Source organism: Zingiber officinale, chromosome 5A (genome assembly GCF_018446385.1).
Source record: "Zingiber officinale cultivar Zhangliang chromosome 5A, Zo_v1.1, whole genome shotgun sequence".
Taxonomy (NCBI): Eukaryota; Viridiplantae; Streptophyta; class Magnoliopsida; order Zingiberales; family Zingiberaceae; genus Zingiber; species Zingiber officinale.
The window spans coordinates 86204167-86224153 of NC_055994.1; positions in this window are offsets into that span (position 1 = coordinate 86204167).

Consider the following 19987-nt stretch of genomic DNA (forward strand, 5'->3'; position numbering starts at 1 on the left):
TTATGGGCTTGTGGTTCATTATATAGTCCTCTTCTAAAAATCGGTCATTGATGCTAACAATGACCTTCTGATTTTTAAGACTATAAACCTACTTTCGTTTATCTAGGATAACCCGTAAACAAGTGAACTCTTGTCCAACTTATCATTGTCTCTCTTCAACATATGTGCTGGACTACCCAAATCCGAATATGCTTCAAAATAGGCTTATACCTATTCAGCAATTCTATATGAGTAAAGAGTTCTGATTTGGAAGGTACTATGTTCACTTTCGTTTTCAGAGTATATCCTTAAAATGAATTTGGTAATTTTCTGAATAACTCATCATTGATCTAATTATTCCATAAGAGCCTTATACCTTCTTTCTACTACACCATTCTGTTGGGGTGTACCAGGTGCAGTTAGTTGGGATTGAATCCCGACTTCTGATAAGTGACTCCTAAACTCTCCTAAGAGGTACTTGTTACTACGATCTCACCGTAGTGTCTCGATATTTTTACTTTGACATTTCTCCGCATCAGTTTCGTACTCTTTGAACTAATAAAAGCACTTAGACTTGTGGTGTATCAAGTAAATCTATCTGTGTCTCGAATAGTTGTCTATAACATAGACGAAATATTCGAAACTTACCTCTTGTCTAGATAGTCTTAGGACCACATAAATCAGAATGAACCAATTCCATTATATCTTTGGCTCCATACCCCTTAGACTTAAAAGCTTCTCGGTTAGTTTTTCCTTCCAAGTAAGACTCTCAGGTTGGAAAGATTTCCACTACCAATGAACCCAAAAGTTCATCAGCTACCAATGAATCCTACTTAAGTTAAAATAACCTAGCCTTTGATGCCAAAGATATAATTGGTTCATTTCTGAAGGTTGCTTTCTCTTAATAGTTAGAAGATGTGTTATTAATTTCTATTTATTGCATCGTGGGAGTTATTGGATTTATAAATTGTTAACCAATGTACCAGAACAGATAATTTTCCTATTTTTCTTGATAACAACTTTGTTATCAAAATAGACACAATATCTATTCTTTAATAATTTTAGAAACTGAAATCAGGTTCTTTCTAAACTTAGTACATAAAGAGAATTTCTGAAAATCTATATTTTATTCCTATCAGAGGATAAACATCTCCCACTGCAACAACTGCTACTTTTACAGTAGTGCCCATGTAGACGGTGATTTCTCTTCATATAGTTGTCGAGTTTCCTGGAGCCCTTGCAATGAATTGCAGACATAATAGTGGCTCCCGTATCTACTCACCAGGTACCGGTAGATAACACCACTAAACATGTTTCAACAACTAATGAACCAAATACACCTATATTGTTCTTAGTTCTAAGAGGACAGTCTACCTTAATGTCCAAGTCTTATTTCCAATCATAATAATTGGGACAACTAAGTCTATTCTATAGTATAACAACTAGGGGATTGACTAACATTTGAAAAACTAAGAATCACAAAAATATTTGGTCAAGACCAACATCTCAAAATCCTCATGAATTTTGTATGCCACGATAGTGTGGACGTATACAAATTCTAAAAGGAGATTTTATCCATTAATTTTTATTATCTTGTCAACCTATTAATAGTTGGTCTGTCTTTAATCAAATATTTGGTCAAGACTCTAAATTTAAAATAATATTGATTCCTAAAACAATACTATTTAAATTTACCAACACCTCAAAACACCGTGAATTTTGCATGCCACGTTAGTGTGGACGTATACAAAATCAATATTTGTAAGAGGAGGGTTTACCCATTAACTATCTTGTCAACCTAACTTTATGACAAATAAAATTATCTCAAACACCGTTAATTTTGTATGCCACGTTAGTGTGGACGTATACAAAATCAATCATTTGTAAGAGGGGTTTTAACCCATTAATTTTATTATCTTGTCACCCTAGTTTTATGACAAATTAATAGTTGGTTTCCCTTTGGTCACACAAGTAATAGCAGTGACTCCGTTGGGGAGGATACTATTAAATGTGTCTAAGTGTATACCATTACTTGATACTTAGTCCATTAAATAGAATTGTGCCCCTTCAGTTGGAGAAGATCACACACATCCTAAATAATTTTTAATAACCATCCATAAAGGAAGTTTGATCTAGTGATCCGTAAACAAACTCATCCGTTGTGGAGGGAGGCACTCAGAGCCAACACGCAAGCTTGTTGCATCACTTACAAACCAGTAATGGAGACCGTGGGATTTATATACTAATCCCTCTCCCACTTAGTTATTTATGGTGAGGAATTTTAACCTATGCTAGCATACATTACATGCACACACACATCACAATAAATAAAAGCAATATAGAAATTATTTTTCCAACTATTATGACCTTTTCTGTCACTGTCTTCCGTGTGCTTCAACCCTAGCTGCTGCCATCTTTAGCCACCGCCATCGGGTCGAGTCGTCGCATCCATCTTGCTTCTTATTCCGCTGCGCCTCTGGTGCTCCAAAAGTACCACGCCTCGCAAGAATCCAATCCGCGACAAAAATAAAATTTTACATATATCGATCCTATATTCCACGAGGGAATGTACAAGTAATCTAGATCGAAAATAAAATTCTAAAAATCCTAGGGCTAATACAGCTCCTGCTGTATTAGTTACATACAATCATGCACACACAAAATAATGCCCTTGACATGTCCAAGGGTCCAATCACACACAACATCTATAAGTCATAATAGTTGGAGCCTGCAACCACAAAGTTAGCACATCCTACTATTATCCTGCTTAAATTATGTATGACGTGTGCATAACCTAATTTGAAAATCAAACACACAGAGGCAAACCCTAGCTCTGATACCAATTGTTGGTTAGTCCTATGAAAACGTACCGGTTCCACTGTACAAAATTTTTTTGTACAAGTGTCGAACCTTTCCTTAAATAACCTATTGTGTTCTTTAGAAGTTAAATTAGGAATCGCAGACGGAACTTAACATCATTGATTCCAAATTTAACTTATCTGTTCTTAATAGTTTAGATTTGAATCGCAAGCGGAACTTAACACTATTGATTCAAATCTACCTAAGTTATTAATTCCATAAATATTAATTTCTAAAATTGGCTTCCAGGACTACATGGCGAGGCACATGGCCTTCTTGGATATGGGAGCAACCACCACCGCCTCGGCAAAGGCTTTTAAGGAAAGCTAATATTTATTTCCTTAAATAACTCTAGGTTAACCAAAAAGAACAATCAAATCACAAATTCGAAAAAGAAGAAAACACAAACTCGAAAAACTATTTCGAAAACTCTAGAATCATATACCTCTTATGTTTGGTATTTCTAAAAATAACAATACAAAGAAAACTAGTATGATGCGGAAAACAATTACTAGTTATACCTTTCTTTGTAAGCAAAAATAACCTCTTGATCTTCTACCGTATTCCTCTTCTAACCTCGGATGTTGTGTGGGCAACGATCTTCCAAGATGAGAACCACCAAGCACCTTCTTCTTCCTTCTAGGTTTCGGCCACCACAATTCTCCAAGAGAAGTAGAGGTCCAACCACCACCACCAAGCTCTAAGGGATGTAAGAAACAAAACCTCCTTTCTCTCCTTCTTCTCCTAGCTAGAACCGGCCACCATCAAGAGCTCCAAGAGGGGTTGCCACCGACCATAAGAAGAAGAGAAGAGGAAGAAGCTAGGGCCAGCCACCAAGGAGGAAAAGAGAGGAGAAGAATAATAGAGTTGTTACCCATGAAGGCACCTCTACCCCCTCTTTTATAATCCTTGGTCTTGGCAAATAAGGAAATTTAAATAAAAACTTAATTCTTTTGCCATGAAAAGGAAAATTTATTTAATTAAAAATCAATTCCCTTTTCATTATTATAATGGTCGGCCACTAATTTCCCCAAAACAAGGAGAGTTTTAATTAAAATAAAAATTAATACTTCCTAATTTATTTCCAGAAATTTATAAAAAATTTCTCCAATAATTTTTCCCTTCATGGTGGATTATAAAAAGGAAATTTTATAAATTAAAATCATTCTTTTAAACATGTGGATACTTTCCAAAAAGGAAAGTTATCTTAAAAATTAAAATCTCCTTTTAATCTACAAATAAGGAAAGATATCAAATCTTTTCTTAATCTCTTGTAGAAACTTATAAAAGAGATATTTAATTTTTAAACTCTCTTTTAAATCATGAACATGGTTTAAAAGGAAAGTTTTCTTAAAATTAAAATCTACCTTTCAATCTACAAATAAGGAAAGTTTTCAAATCTTTTCTTAATCTTTTGTAGAAAGCTATAAAAGGACAGATTTAAATTTCAAACTTTCTTTTAAAATCATGATATCCACATAAGAAATCATTTTAATAAAAATCCCTTTTAAATATGATGTGGTCGGCCACCTAAGCTTGGGCTCCAAGCTATTGGCCGGCCACCTTAAGGCTCAACCTTTAGGCTTGGCCGGCCCAAAGCTTGAGCTTCAAGCTTAGCTTGGCCGACCCCTATAGAAAAAAAAAATGTGGAACCGCCACATCAGCGGCCCCCCTAGAGCCGGTCCCACGGATATGGAGGGAGGTAAATGCAGGTATACAGGTGGAAAGTGCATGCCGACCCCTATAGGTTGGGTAAGAAGGTGGGTATGTGGTGGGTATAAATCTCTATATACAAGAGGCTACGATAGGTACCGAGAGGAGGAATTGGTTTTGGTCTCCCGATGAAATTAAGCATCGCATGTTCGCCCCGAACACATAACTTAATTTCATCAATAATAATTCATTCCACTAAAGAACTATTATTGAACTACCGCACCAATCCCAAATTACATTTTTAGGCTCCTTCTTATTATGAGTGTGTTAGTCTCCCTGTGTTTAAGATGTCGAATGTTCACTAATTAAGTGAGTTACTGACAACTCATTTAATTAATATCTTAGTCCAAGAATAGTACCACTCAACCTTATCATCATGTCGGACTAAGTCCACCTGTAGGGTTTAACATGACAATCCTTATGAGTTCCTCTTGGGAACATTATCAACCTAGATCATTAGGGCACAGTTTCCTTCTATAATCAACAACACACACTATAAGTGATATCATTTCCCAACTTATCGGACTTATTGATTTATCGAACTAAATCTCACTCATTGATAAATTAAAGAAATAAATATCAAATATATGTGCTTGTTATTATATTAGGATTAAGAGCACACACTTCTATAATAACTGAGGTCTTTGTTCCTTTATAAAGTCAGTATAAAAGAAACGACCTCTTAATGGTCCTGCTCAATACACTCTAAGTGTACTAGTGTAATTATATAGTTAAGATAAACTAATACCTAATTACACTATGACCTTCCAATGGTTTGTTCCTTTCCATCTTGGTCGTGAGCTACTATTTTTAATTTATAAAGAACCGATAACACGATCTTCTGTGTGTGACACCACACACAATGTTATCTACAATATAAACTAATTGAACATCTACATTTGGTATATATAAATGTAGACACTTGACCAATGTGATTCTTATAAATGTTTATACAAAAGCTAGGCTTTTAGTATACACTCCAACATTCTCTTGGCCGCAACTTACAAGGGCATGATCCTAGGTTTTAAGCAACATCAACCATGAATAGCATCTTAATAACATCACATAACATATTAGGTATCATGAGAGAAAGCATAAGCAAGTCTAGTTGGAGTTTAAACTTTCCTAATCCCTTTATTTCTTCTTCGCCGAAACTTCAAGGGACATGGTCCTAGTTTTTAAGCAACATAAAAAAAAACAACGAGGAAAACCACTTGTACTGTAGGTGAGGGGAATACTTACTTCCTCTTGCTTGGTTTACCACAAGGAGAATACCCTTGGTGGAGAGAAAAAGAAGACCTTCCGCTTCTAGGACTCCCCCTTGCGTATCTTGCTTATAAGAAGACTTAGGCCTTAAGGACTCCTCCTTGTGAAGACTTCCTAGGAAGAAATCCTAGGCTTGATTCCGAACATGGGGGAGAAGGAGGCTAGTTTCGGTGGAGGGAGGAAGGAGGAGGAAGAAGAAGATAACTTTTCATTCCCTTACTCCTATTTATTCTAAATGAAGGGAGAAAGGGAAAACAACCTTTTCATTCCCTTACTTCATTTACTCTAAATGAAGGGAAAAAGGGAAAATGAACTTTTCATTCTAAGTGAAGGGAGAAAGGGAAAATAAACTTTTCATTCTAAGTGAAGGGAGAAAGGTGTCCCTTCTGTTGGTGCAAGGTGCACCAGAATCAAACCTGAGTTTTGATGTTGTCAAAGGTTCAAGTTAAGTCTTGTTATGATCTGATATTTGGCTAAGTGTGCAAGCTATTTACTCAATCAGGAAAGCCCTAGTCATGGCCAGACAGTAAAGTCCAAACAGGTCTGGAGGACCTAACGTTTTGGCAGGTAGGTTGAGGTAAATAACTGGAGGAGCGACAGTGAGGTCGGGTTCCTGAAGGGAACAACCTAAGGTCGCTGATCCAACTGAAGAAACCGGGAAGGTTTCCAAGTTGAGATCAAGACAGTCCTAACTGTTATACTAATGCATATTACTATTATAACTATGCTAACTTTTGTTTTGTAGGAATATTCTTGTTATATCGAACTAACTTTGTGTTGCAGAATCATATGACCCCTTGGACTTCAAATGGTCATAACTTTTGACTCAGAATGTCACGCCCCAGAGGAGTCCTTGTCCGAGAAAATTTCAACAACATCTCCTCTGTACGGTGGACAATCTGAAACTTTCTACAAGCACTAAATACCTCAGCCACATGCGGCTGGAATAATAACAACAAAATAAACCATCACCACGCAGTTTGTATAAGTAAACAGAAAGATAATACCCTGACTCGAAATCCACCCTACTCCACTACACTCGTAAAGCTCAAATCCGACGAACTCACCTCTTCTGCCGTCCAGGCAGGCATGTAGTAGAATAAAATCCAAATCATACCAAAAATCCATCAACATCTCAAAATCCATACAAAGTCCAAGTATCCAAACTAACCAAGTCTATAACATAGTCAAAAAGAAAACAAACAAAACCAGTAGATCCATAAGTCTTTGGGTCTTCAGGGGACCAGCAACTAGAACTCTCTCCTGACAGCATCATCCTGAAATATAACAACAATGGAGGCGGGGTGAGTCCAACACTCAGCAGGTACAATTGATATGCAAAGTAAAAAAATAACACCTAGCACCAATCATGTGTACAGTCTCCTGATAAAAATAAAGATAAATGCAAACCGAAGAAAACAGGAGAGAATCTGTACTAACCAGGACCCGGTATAAGGACAAACAGCCCGAAAGGTATAGAAGACCTGTATGCATGTCAAACATAGGTATCCAAACAATATGCAGCATATAAATGCAGCAAACACAATCACAAACAATAAATGCATCATGCATATGATGCCAATGTCATGGTCACCCCTGACGCCAGTCAACCAACTCATAACAAAAGTGGGACCGAGTGGGTAGAGCTGTGACAACCGTGCACTCTGCATCACTACCCCTAATGAGTGACCGAGTGGACGGGATGCTGTCGGAGTACATACGTACTCCTACCCCAAATCATAAATGGGGGAGCGCAATGCTCTCATCTCCCGGTACGCTATGAGGGGGAGGGATCTCTAACGTGCTACACGCTGCGTCACACTACCCATGAGCGGACCAACGGAGCACCGGAAGAGCCAAACTGACGTGCTACCACGCTGTGTCACGCTACCCATGAGCGTCACAACGGAGCACCGAACAGTGATGAAACTGGCAATGTGCTCAACAATAATGGAGCAATCTATCGCACAGCATGCGATCATGCAAATGGTGCATGCCACTAAGCATGGTAATATACTAAACCAACCTCTGGACATATAACAATGGGCACCATAGTGAATAAATCATATCAAGGTATACTGATCAAATAAGGTATCAAACCTAGGTCCTGACATGGTAAAACATGGTTATATCACTACCCATGAGCATGTGAAATTAGATAGGTATCAATACGAGATACAAACAAACAATCAATCAAGTAGGCAACATGTATCGGGCAGTGAATAACCGAACAAATGGGAAAACACAATTAATGCAAATTGTTAATTTTATTACTAAGCATATCAAAGACAATAAGTCAAAAGTAACCGCCTCCGAAAATAGAAAGGTCCAATCTGACTCCGAGATACTCGTCTCGCGTCAAAATCCTGTGTCACCAATAAATATATATATATATATATTTTATTTAGCTATAACTCAATGAATAGCTAAATAAAATTCCCTAAACTAATTTAGGGTAAAAACTCTAATCATATAACATTAACCCTTCCTAATTCATCATGTACCTAATCATCTAACAAGATCTAATACACATGATCTACAAAACAAAAACTCCCTTGTTGGAACACTTACATTGATCAGATCAAAATGGAAATCAAGAAAACAACTAGGCGTTCAGTGCTGTGGTGGTCGAAAATCCAGCAACTTCACACCACTGTCCACTGGCAATTGGATCAAAATTTCCAAATCTATCAAATAGGAAATCTTTATAGTAGCATACAAAAATTCTACATCACTGTTGTAGTTAACAAAACCATCACCTGTCCTTCTTCTCCAACGATGGTAACAAGCAGCAGTGGCTGGGATGCTCTCCTATCAGCCCTCAGCCGAACTAATTTGCTTCAGTTTGTAACCTAAGTCAGTGCTGGAGAAAAGAGAGCCCGATTAGAAATCAATATATCCTCAACTGTGCCGATCTGAGATCAAACTGGTCACAGAGGATAAACTCACTAAAGATAGAGGTCTAGGGCACCACCACATGCCCTTGTTCGAACCTGCAGAATGCAACTCGAGTTGGATCGGCGACAGCCGGCTGGAGGGATCTACAGCACATCCAAGTGGAGGCTCGGGTGAGGCATCGGCGCTAGGGCAGCGGCAAAGGATCGGCGGTGTCGCGAGCCCAAAGGGGAGGAGGAGTCGGTTCTCTATTCCCTGGCGTCGTCGGCGTCGGGCAGAGGAGAGGAAGGCGTCGGAAAGAAGTCGGCTAGGGCACTCGTGACGACGGCCGGCGCTGGGGTTCCTGGCGGCTAGGGCACAAGATCGGTGAGGAAGAAGATGAGAAGAGGGCGGTTAGGGCACAGTTGGTTCGGCGGCTCGGCGCGAGGAGGAAGAGAGATCGCCGCGCATGTGAGGCTCGGTGAAGGCACGGGAGGAGAAGAAAATAAATAAGAAAAAGAAAGGAAAAGAAAATAAATAAGAAAAATCTTTTCCTCGCTTAAATGGGTAGTCTAAACAGGTCTTTTCGGGACCAACTTTTTATCCCCGTAACTCATCCATACGAGCTCCGAAAAATTCTCGAAAAATTTCCAAAAATTCTGGAAAATTCTCTTATTAATATTCGACTATTTTCAGTATTTTACACAGAACTCAGAATCAGGTTCTGTCAGTGGCCACGTGACCAGCACTCAGAAAGCTTCATTTGACCAAGGGTTTGGTCGACTGAACAGGAGGTTCAGTCGACCGAAAAAGGCTTTTTATCAGTCGACCGAACAAAGGTTCGATCGACCGAACAAAGGTTCGGTCGATCGAACAGGCAAAATTGGTCGATCGAACCAATAAAAGAATTAATGGAGCATTAAGTGTGAATCTCGACGAGAAGGGAAATTCACCGTTCGGTCAACCGAACAAGGTTATCGGTCGACCGAACCGTTAAAGATCAGTTAATGCTCGAAGATCAGATCTCAGCGAATCTCAACACAAAAGGAGGGGAGCGGGTTCGGTTGACCGAACCCATGGATCGGTCGATCGAACGTCGACAGTTCTTATAAAAGGGAGCTTGAGGTCCAGAGTTCAGTAATATGGTTCTGCTTCAAAGGTCATCTCTGTGCAAGCTTCTGCTACTGCTCTACGACTTGCAAGCTGCTCCATTCAGAAGTGCCGACCTAGCTTCGTCTTCAAATCCTTGTCGGTATACTTTATTTTGTAATAAGCTTGCATTGTACTTAAATTGTTACAAGATAGTAGGGTGTTACTATCTTGCATATTGTACGCATTGCTTCTTTTCGAAGATTTCGGAAAGAAGGGTTATAGTGTTTGCCCATCGGCGCGGTCAAGGACCGCGGGCCTTCGAGTAGGAGTCGAGTTAGGCTCCGAACGAAGTAAACAACTTTGTCGCCTTTCTTATTTTCCGCTGCACGACTTTGATTTTAAAAGGTTAAAGAAAAGTTTTTAAACGCGCGATATTCACCCCCCCTTTATCGCTCCAAACGATCTATCAATTGGTATCAGAGCCTCGTTAGCTCTGAAATTACTTAACCGTTTTTCAAAGCATCTTTTAAAACTTTTTCTTTTCATCATTTTTTTTCTTAGAATATTTTTTATTTTTCAAGCACTGCTAATCCCAAGACAAGAGTCTTGAAATTCTTTTTGTTTCTCAATTTTTGGTGCAAGACCAAATGACACAATCCGAGGGATATTTGACCGTGCGTCCTCCGCTATTCGATGGAAGCGATTTCCCATACTGGAAAAAGAGGATGGAAGTTTTTCTCAAAACAGACATTGATCAATGGCTCATCATCCAATGCGGCTACAGATCACCAGTCAACAATCCAGAGGAATGGACAGAAGAAATAAAGAAGAAAGTACAAATTGATTCAAAGGCACTCAACACTTTACAATGTGGATTATCAAAAGAAGAATTAAAATGAGTCGGCCCCTTCGACAATGCAAAAGATTTGTGGGATAAGTTAATTAAACTACATGAAGGGACAAATGATACAAAGGTAATAAAGCGTGATCTTTTATTAAATTCATTACTAAATATTAAAATGCTAGATGGTGAGTCGGCAAGCCAACTACACATGAGGATTAAGGACATCCTAAATGGACTACATATCATCGGCCATCAACTTGAGAATCGTGATATCATCAGGTATACGCTTAACTCATTCCCTCGAAACTCCTTATGGGCATCTATTATAGATGCCTATAAAGTTGCGAAGGATCTTTCCATTATTAAATTAGATGAAATATTTTGTGAATTAACATTACATGAATAGACTAACTTGAGTCAAGCCAAGAAAGGGTTAGCTTTGTATGCAGGGCCAAACAAGGAAGCTAAGCCCCGAACAAAACCAGAACTAAAGCACTTGAGTCATATAGCATTTATGGCAAAGACTGAAGAGTCTGAATCCGAGTCTGAAGATGAGTATGAGTCAGAGTCCGACAACGAGTCTGAGATAAGCCATGGATTTGCATCTGTTTCAAAAGGACCCGATAAGGTAACTTTCAATTCGAAGTCTGAAATGTTAAAAGTAATTAAATGCTTGTTTAAAAAATTAACAAAATCTAAAAAACAAAATAACTTGCTACTTAAGGAAATAGACCACCTTAAGGAGCAAGTTAACTTGAGTAACTCGACTAATCAAGTTCAAGTTGGAACTTCAACTCAAGTTGAAAAACTTGAGGAAGAAAATTCCGATTTGAAAGGTCAAGTCGAGCAACTCAAGGAAATGTTGGAAAAGTTCGATCTGGAATCCAAGTGTCTAAATATGATACTTGGATCGCAACAAGTCGTGTACAACAAATCAGGACTTGGCTACAACCCTAAACAAACAAACAAATCATATTTGTCTTTAATTAGTCAAAAAGTTAGAAGTCAAGTCCAAGCATGGGTCCAAACAAAATTTTTAATCAAACAAATTGAACCAAATCTATACTTGGTCCCTAAGAGTCAAATCGATTACTTAGATAGACCTTATCTAAGCTATGACTCAGGGGTAGCAAGTAGAAAAATAATACAACCAACTTGATTAATCAAACTCAATACTTAGGACTAGGTTTATTTCTGCTTAGAACGGTTAGATGAAAAAGGTTTACCAAACCCTATAACATAGCATCGGAATGGATTGGGATGATAGTACGTCAAGGAAGCTTTGTCGAAGGCATGTCTAGGCTGAATATGGAATTCTACCTGGTGCACTAGACTTAGTGGATCTGACCGAAACTACCCCAGTCAAACATGGACTAGTTAGACCAAAATTTAGTATTAAGTTTTTTGGGCGGGAACAGTTTGGAAAGCCTTCAGCAAGTGGTCTAATGATATCCAAGTAGGCCATATGCCTCGCCACTGAACTAAAAGTTTATCCTTAGGACGCCTGCTTGATTAACCCAAAGCTAAGTTTGAATCTAACATGAGTTCAATAGCCTTTCTCGAATAATTAATTATCAAACCTTATTTTAAAACTTATTAAAAAATTATTTTAAACTTAATTATTTTAAACTTAATTAAAATTATTTTTCAACTTAATTAAAATTATTTTAACACTTAATTTAAAATTATTTTAAACTTAATTAAAACTATTTTAAAACTTAATTTAAAATTATTTTAAACTTAATTATTTTTCAACTTAATTAAAATTATTTTTTAAACTTAATTAAAAGTTATTTTAAAATTATTTAAAATTATTTTAAAACTTAATTAAAATTTTTAAATCTTAATTAAAACTTAATTAAATTATTTTAAAACTTAATTAAAATTATTTTAAAACTTAATTAAATTTCTTAAAAACTTAATTAAATTTATTTTAAAACTTTATTAAAACTTAATTAATTTTTTTTTAAAAATAAAACTTTGTTAAAATTTAATTAAATTTTAAACTTAAAATAATTAAAACTTAACTTAATTTTAAATCTCAAACCTAATTTATTTTAATTAAAACAAAAATTAAATCATTAATTAATTTGATGTTAATTAAATTAACTTTACAAATCTAATTAACACAATATTCAAAATAATCAAAATTTAATTCTCAACTTAATCAATTAATTTATAAATTCTCTAATTAAATATGTAAATTAATTCACGTTTAAATAATCTTAATCTAATCTAATTAAAAATCAACATTAATTAATTTTAATCAATTAATTATTAAGTTGCTTTAATTAATCTAAAATTGATTAACAACTTAAACTAATCACCGTATTTTATTAATTTAAATTTAATCCTAAATTAATCAATTCAAAACTAACCTTTATTAAGTTTAACTTAAATAATTAACTAAATTACTCCAAAACGTTGGTCTAACATATATTTTTCATATCTCGCTTGGTCTTTAGATTATTTAATTAAGGGAGAGCATCAACAACATTTGAAAACCAATCTTTCCTAGATTTTTTCAAAATTCATATTTTCAAAACTTATTTCTTTTAGACTTATGGATTTTAAAATATATTTCAAAATTCTCTTTCCAAAATATTTCAAAAATTATATACTTATAAATGTTCTTGATTAAAAATATTTTTTGTTTCAAAGTTTCTTCTTCAAAATTTGACTTGGATTTAAAAAAAAAATTTAAAAACTTAGTTCACTATTTTCTTTTAAAAAATATCTAACTTCCAAAGTTTTTCTTAGATAATTTTTCAAAAATACATTTTCAAATAGTTTTAACTTAATAATTCAAAGCTTAGATATTTTATGGATTTTTATAAAAAAAAAAAATCTTTTTTTACTATTATTTTCAATCGAATAACTTCTAACTTATACTTAGAGAACCTTGATTTTAAAAATTTTCAAATCAGTTTTCTAACTCAAACTTAGTTTTTCTCTTAAACTATTTCAAACATGTTGGTATTACCCCTATTTTTGATGTGTATCAAAGGAGGAGAGATAATAAATTAAGGGGGAGTTATTGAACTCAGGGGGAGAGTTAAATGTTTGTTTACTTAACTCTGCATATTTTAAACTTAACTGTGAACCTTGGTTGCCAAACATCAAAAAGGGGGAGATTGTTGGTGCAAGGTGCACCAGAATCAAACTTGAGTTTTGATGTTGTCAAAGGTTCAAGTTAAGTCTTGTTATGATATGATATTTAGCTAAGTGTGCAAGCTATTTACTCAATCAGGAAAACCCTAGTCATGGCCAGACAGTAAAGTCCAAACAGGTCTGGAGGACCTAACATTTTGGCAAGTAGGTTGAGGTAAATAACTGGAGGAGCGATAGTGAGGTCGGGTTCCTGAAGGGAACAACCTAAGGTCGCTGATCCAACTAAAGAAACCGAGAAGGTTTCCAAGTTGAGATCAAGACAGTCCTAACTGTTATACTAATGCATATTACTATTATAACTATGCTAACTTTGTTTTGTAGGAATATTCTTGTTATATCGAACTAACTTTGTGTTGCAGAATCATATGACCCCTTGGACTTCAAATGGTCATAACTTTTGACTCAGAACTCAGAATCAGGTTCTGTCAGCGGTCACATGACCAGCACTCAGAAAGCTTCATTTGACCAAGGGTTCGGTCGACTGAACAGGAGGTTCAGTGGACCGAAAAAGGCTTTTTATCAGTCGACCGAACAAAGGTTCAGTCGACCGAACAGGCAAAATTGGCAAAGCAGATCAGGATCACAAATATGACATCACAGCATGATCGGTCGACCGAAAATGAGGTTCGGTCGACCGAACCAATAAAAGCATTAATGGAGCATTAAGTGTGAATCTCGGCGAGAAGGGAAATTCACCGTTCGGTCGACCGAACAAGGTTATCGGTCGACCGAACCATTAAAGATCAGTTAATGCTCGAAGATCAGATCTCAGCGAATCTCAGCACAAAAGGAGGGGAGCGGGTTCGGTCGACCGAACCCATGGATCGGTCGACCGAACCCATGGATCGGTTGACCGAACGTCGACAATTCTTATAAAAGGGAGCTTGAGGTCCAGAGCTCAGTAATATGGTTATGCTTCAAAGGTCATCTCTGTGCAAGCTTCTGCTACTGCTCTACGACTTGCAAGCTGCTCCATTCAGAAGTGCCGACCTAGCTTCGTCTTCAGATCCTTGTCGGTATACTTTATTTTGTAATAAGCTTGCATTGTACTTAAATTATTACAAGATAGTAGGGTGTTACTATCTTGCATATTGTACGCACTGCTTCTTTCCGAAGATTTCGGAAAGAAGGGTTATAGTGTTTGCCCATCGGCGCGGTCAAGGACCGCGGGCCTTCGAGTAGGAGTCGAGCTAGGCTCCGAACGAAGTAAACAACTTTGTCGCCTTTCTTATTGTTGGTTGCTACTCGGAAAACCTAATGGTTCCACTATACAAAAATTTTATACAAAGGTCTGAACCTTTTCCTATCTACCATGTGTTCTTTTAAATTAAACTTGGATAGCCTGCGGAACTTAACACGTTTGATCCAAAGTTTAATCTATTTGTTCTTTTAGGTTTAGACTTGGATCTCCTGCGGAACTTAACACTTTCGATCCAAATCACCTAGGTTATTAATTCTATTAAATATTAATTTCCAAAATTGGCTTCCAGTTCTGACGTGGCGAGGCACATGACCTTCTTGAATATGGGAGCAACCACCACCGACTAGACAAAGCCTTTTAAGGAAAACTAATATTTAATTTCCTTAAATAACTTTAGGTCAACCGAAAAGAACAATCAAATCACAAGGAAAAAGAAAAACAAAAGAACACAACATCGAAAATAAATTCGAAATACTAGAATCGCATGCCTCTTGTATTTGGTATTATTTCCAAAAATAACTAGTATGATGCGGAAAGAAAAAAATACTAGTTATACCTTTTAGAAAGACCTCTTGATCTTCTACCGTATTCCTCTTCTAACGTCGGACGTTGTGTGGGCAACGATCTTCCAAGATGAGGACCACCTAGCACCTTCTTCTTCTTCCTTCAAGTTTCGGCCAAGCACCAAAATCCAAGGATGAAGAACTTTTCCATCAACTAAGCTCCAAGGGATGCAAGCTTTCTCTCCTTCTTCTTCTTCTTCTCCAAGTAGTATTCGGCCACCACAAGAACTCCAAGCAAAGAAGGGTTTCGGCCACAACAAAGAGGAAGAGAAGGAGAGAGGATGGCCGGCCACAACACCAAGGAAAAGAGGGAGAGAATAATAGAGGTTGTGTCTCATGAAGGCACCCCAACCCCCTCTTTTATATTCCTTAGCTTTGGTAAATAAGGAAATTTAATTACAATAAAATTTCCTTAACTTTCCTTGACAACAATTAATTAAGAAAAATTAAATAAAATTTCCTAATCAATTATGTCTTGGCCGGCCACATCAACAAGAGCAAACAAGACAATTTCAATCAACAATTAAAATTCCTTATTTGTCTTCGAAAATTTTAAAAAATAAAATTTCCCTTTAAAATCCCTTCATGGTTGATAAAAAGAAATTTCTATAATTTTATTTTTTCTACATGTGAATAATTTATAAAGAAGAAAAATAAAATATCTTTCCAATCTACAAATAAAGAAAGAGATCTAATCTTTTTCTTTTGTAGATCCTTTTAAAAGAGATATTTTAATTTTAAATCTCTCCAAAAAATTATATCTTTCACATAAGAAAATTTTAAAATTAAAATTCTTTTTAATTTAATGGGGGTCGGCCACCTAAACTTGGGTTCAAGCTAGGGCAGGCCACCCATGAACCAAGGCTTGGCCGGCCCTAGCTTGAACCACAAGCTAGCTTGGCCAGCTCCTATATCATGGGTACGAAGGTGGGTATAGGTGGGTATAGTACTCTATAAATAAGAGGCTACGATAGGGACCGAGAGGAGGAATTGGTTTTGGTCTCCCGATAAAATTAAGCATCCCGTGTTCGCCCCGAACACACAACTTAATTTTATCAATAATAATTCATTCCACTAGAGAACTACTATTGAACTACCGCACCAATCCCAAATTACATTTTTGGGCTCCTTCTTATTATGAGTGTGTTAGTCTCCCTGTGTTTAAGATGTCGAATGTCCACTAATTAAGTGAGTTACTGACAACTCATTTAATTAATATCTTAATCCAAGAATAATACCACTCAACCTTATCATCATGTCGGACTGAGGCCACCTGCAGGGTTTAACATGACAATCCTTATGAGCTCATCTTGGGGACATTATCAACCTAGATTTCTAGGACATAGTTTCCTTCTATAATCAACAACACACACTATAAGTGATATCATTTCCCAATTTATCAGACTTATTGATTTATCGAACTAAATCTCACCCATTGATAAATTAAAGAAATAAATATCAAATATATGTGCTTGTTATTATATTAGGATTAAGAGCACATACTTCCATAATAACTGAGGTCTTTGTTCCTTTATAAAGTCAGTATAAAAGAAACGACCTCTAATGGTCCTACTCAATACACTCTAAGTGTACTAGTGTAATTATATAGTAAAGATAAACTAATTCCTAATTACACTACGACCTTCCAATGGTTTGTTCCTTACCATTTTGGTCGTGAGCTACTGTTTTATAATTTATAAGGTACTGATAACATCATCTTCTATATGTGGCACCACATACTATGTTATCTACAATATAAAATAATTGAACAACTACAACTAAATGTAGACAATTTGACCAAATGTGATTCTTTATTCAAAATAAATGTTTACAAAAGCTTAGGCTTTCAGTATACACTCTAACAATCTCCCACTTATACTAACGACTAAGCTGACATATCTTCTGCCATACATCTGATTCCCATTCCCTCCACATGCCGATCGAAAGCTTTTGCTGGAAGGGCCTTAGTGAAAGGATCTGCCAGGTTATCTGCTGATGCAATCTTAGCGATGACAACTTCTCCTCGCTTCACGATATCTTGTATCAGGTGGTACTTGCGCTCTATATGTTTACTTGCCTTATGGGCTCGTGGTTCCTTCGAGTTTGCAACTGCACCGCTATTATCACAATAAATTGTGATGATTTTGGGCAAACCAGGAATCACATCTAAGTCCATTAGAAAGTTCCTGAGCCATACTGCTTCTTTAGCCGCCTAAGAGGCTGCTACATACTCAGCTTCCATGGTTGAGTCCGAAATGCATTTCTGCTTAACACTCCTCCATGCAATGGCTCCACCTCCCAAAGTAAACACATAGCCTGATGTAGACTTACTGTTGTCCCTATCTGATTGGAAATCTGAATCTGTGTAACCCACAGGGAGCAAATCGTCTGCTTGGTAAACTATCATATAATCTCTAGTCCTTCTCAGGTACTTTAATATATGCTTTACCGCATTCCAATATCCTTGTCCAGGGTTACTCTGATATCTGCTAACCATGCCCACGGCAAAACAGATCTCAGGTCTCGTACATAGCATTGCATACATTAGGCTTCCTACAGCCGAAGCATAAGGAACTGCTTTCATGTCCTCTATCTCCTTTGATGTCTTCGGAGACATTTCTTTAGATAGAGCTACTCCATGCCTAAAAGGTAAGAAACCTTTCTTGGAATCCTGCATGCTAAACCGAGCAAGGATTGTATCTATATATGAAGCTTTGGACAGACACAACATTCTTTTCTTGCGATCCCTTATAACTTTAATCCCAAGAATGTGTGCACAATCTCCTAAGTCCTTCATATCAAATTGTTTGGACAACCATATCCTTACATCCGATAATACCTTGACATTGTTGCCAATTAACAAAATATCATCTACGTATAGTACAAGAAATACCACCACATTTCCGTTACACTTCTTGTATACACAAGACTCATCCGGACACTGAATAAATCCATATGACTGGATTACTTCATTAAACCGGATGTTCCAAGACCTTGAAGCTTGCTTTAGTCCATAAATGGACCGATTGAGCTTGCACACTAGATGCTTTTTGCCTTTTTCAATAAACCCTTCTGGTTGCTTCATATGGATGTTCTCTTCAAGACTTCCATTAAGGAAAGTTATCTTGACATCCATTTGCCAAATCTCATAATCTATATGAGCAGCAATGGATAAGAGTATCTGGATAGACTTAAGCATGGCTACCGGTGAAAAGGTCTCCTCATAGTCGATTCCCTCTTTCTGAGTGTACCCTTTCGCAACAAGCCTAGCTTTGAAGGTTTCTACCTTCCCGTTTGTCCCTCTTTTTCTTTTATAGATCCACTTGCATCCAAAGGCTTTTACACCATCAGGTGGTTCTACAAGCTCCCAGACCTTATTAGAGTACATAGACTCTATTTCAGAATTCATTGCCTTTTGCCAAGATGTTGCATCTATATCTTGAAGTGCTTCGTCATATGTTCGGGGATCAGGTTCATGTTTACCCGGGATCAAGTCCAAAGACTCTCCCAAAAACATGAATCTTTCAGGCTGCCTTACAACCCTCCCACTACGACGAGGCACTGTCTGTGGTTGTGTATCATGTGTGACACGTGTTGCAGTCTCTTGTGGTACTTCATCTTGTTTGTTAGAGTAGAGACATGTCCTCTCTAAGTTCTTCTAAAACAACTTTGCTACTGGGCTTGTGATCCATTATATAGTCTTCTTCTAAAAACTGGGCATTGGTGCTAACAATGACCTTCTGGTCTTTAGGACTATAAAATAAACCACCTTTCGTTCCTCTAGGATACCCCACAAACACGCGAACTTCTGTACGAGATTCTAACTTATCAGCATCTGGTTTCAGCACATGTGCTGAACTACCACAAATCCGAATATGTCTTAGACTGGGCTCTCGCCCATTCCACAATTCTGTGGGAGTAGAAGAAACTGATTTAGAAGGTACTAAGTTCAGAATGTACACTGCTGTTTCCAGAGCGTATCCCCAAAACGAATTTGGTAATTCTGAATAACTCATCATCGATCTAACCATTTCCATAAGTGTCCTATTCCTTCGTTCTGCCACACCATTCTGTTGGGGTGTACCAGACACAGACAGTTGGGATTGAATCCCGGCCTCTGATAAGTAATTCCTAAACTCTCCTAAGAGGTATTCGCCACCACGATCAGACTGTAGTGTCTTAATACTTTTACCTAGTCGTTTCTCCACATCAGCCTTGTACTCTTTGAACTTATCAAAGCACTCGGACTTGAGGCGCATTAGGTAAATGTATCCGTATCTTGAATAATCGTCTATAAAAGAGACAAAATATTCAAAACTACCTCTTGCCTGGACAAACATAGGATCACACAAATCAGAATGAACCAATTCTAACACTTCTTTGGCTCTATACCCCTTGGCCTTAAAAGGCCTCTTGGTCATTTTA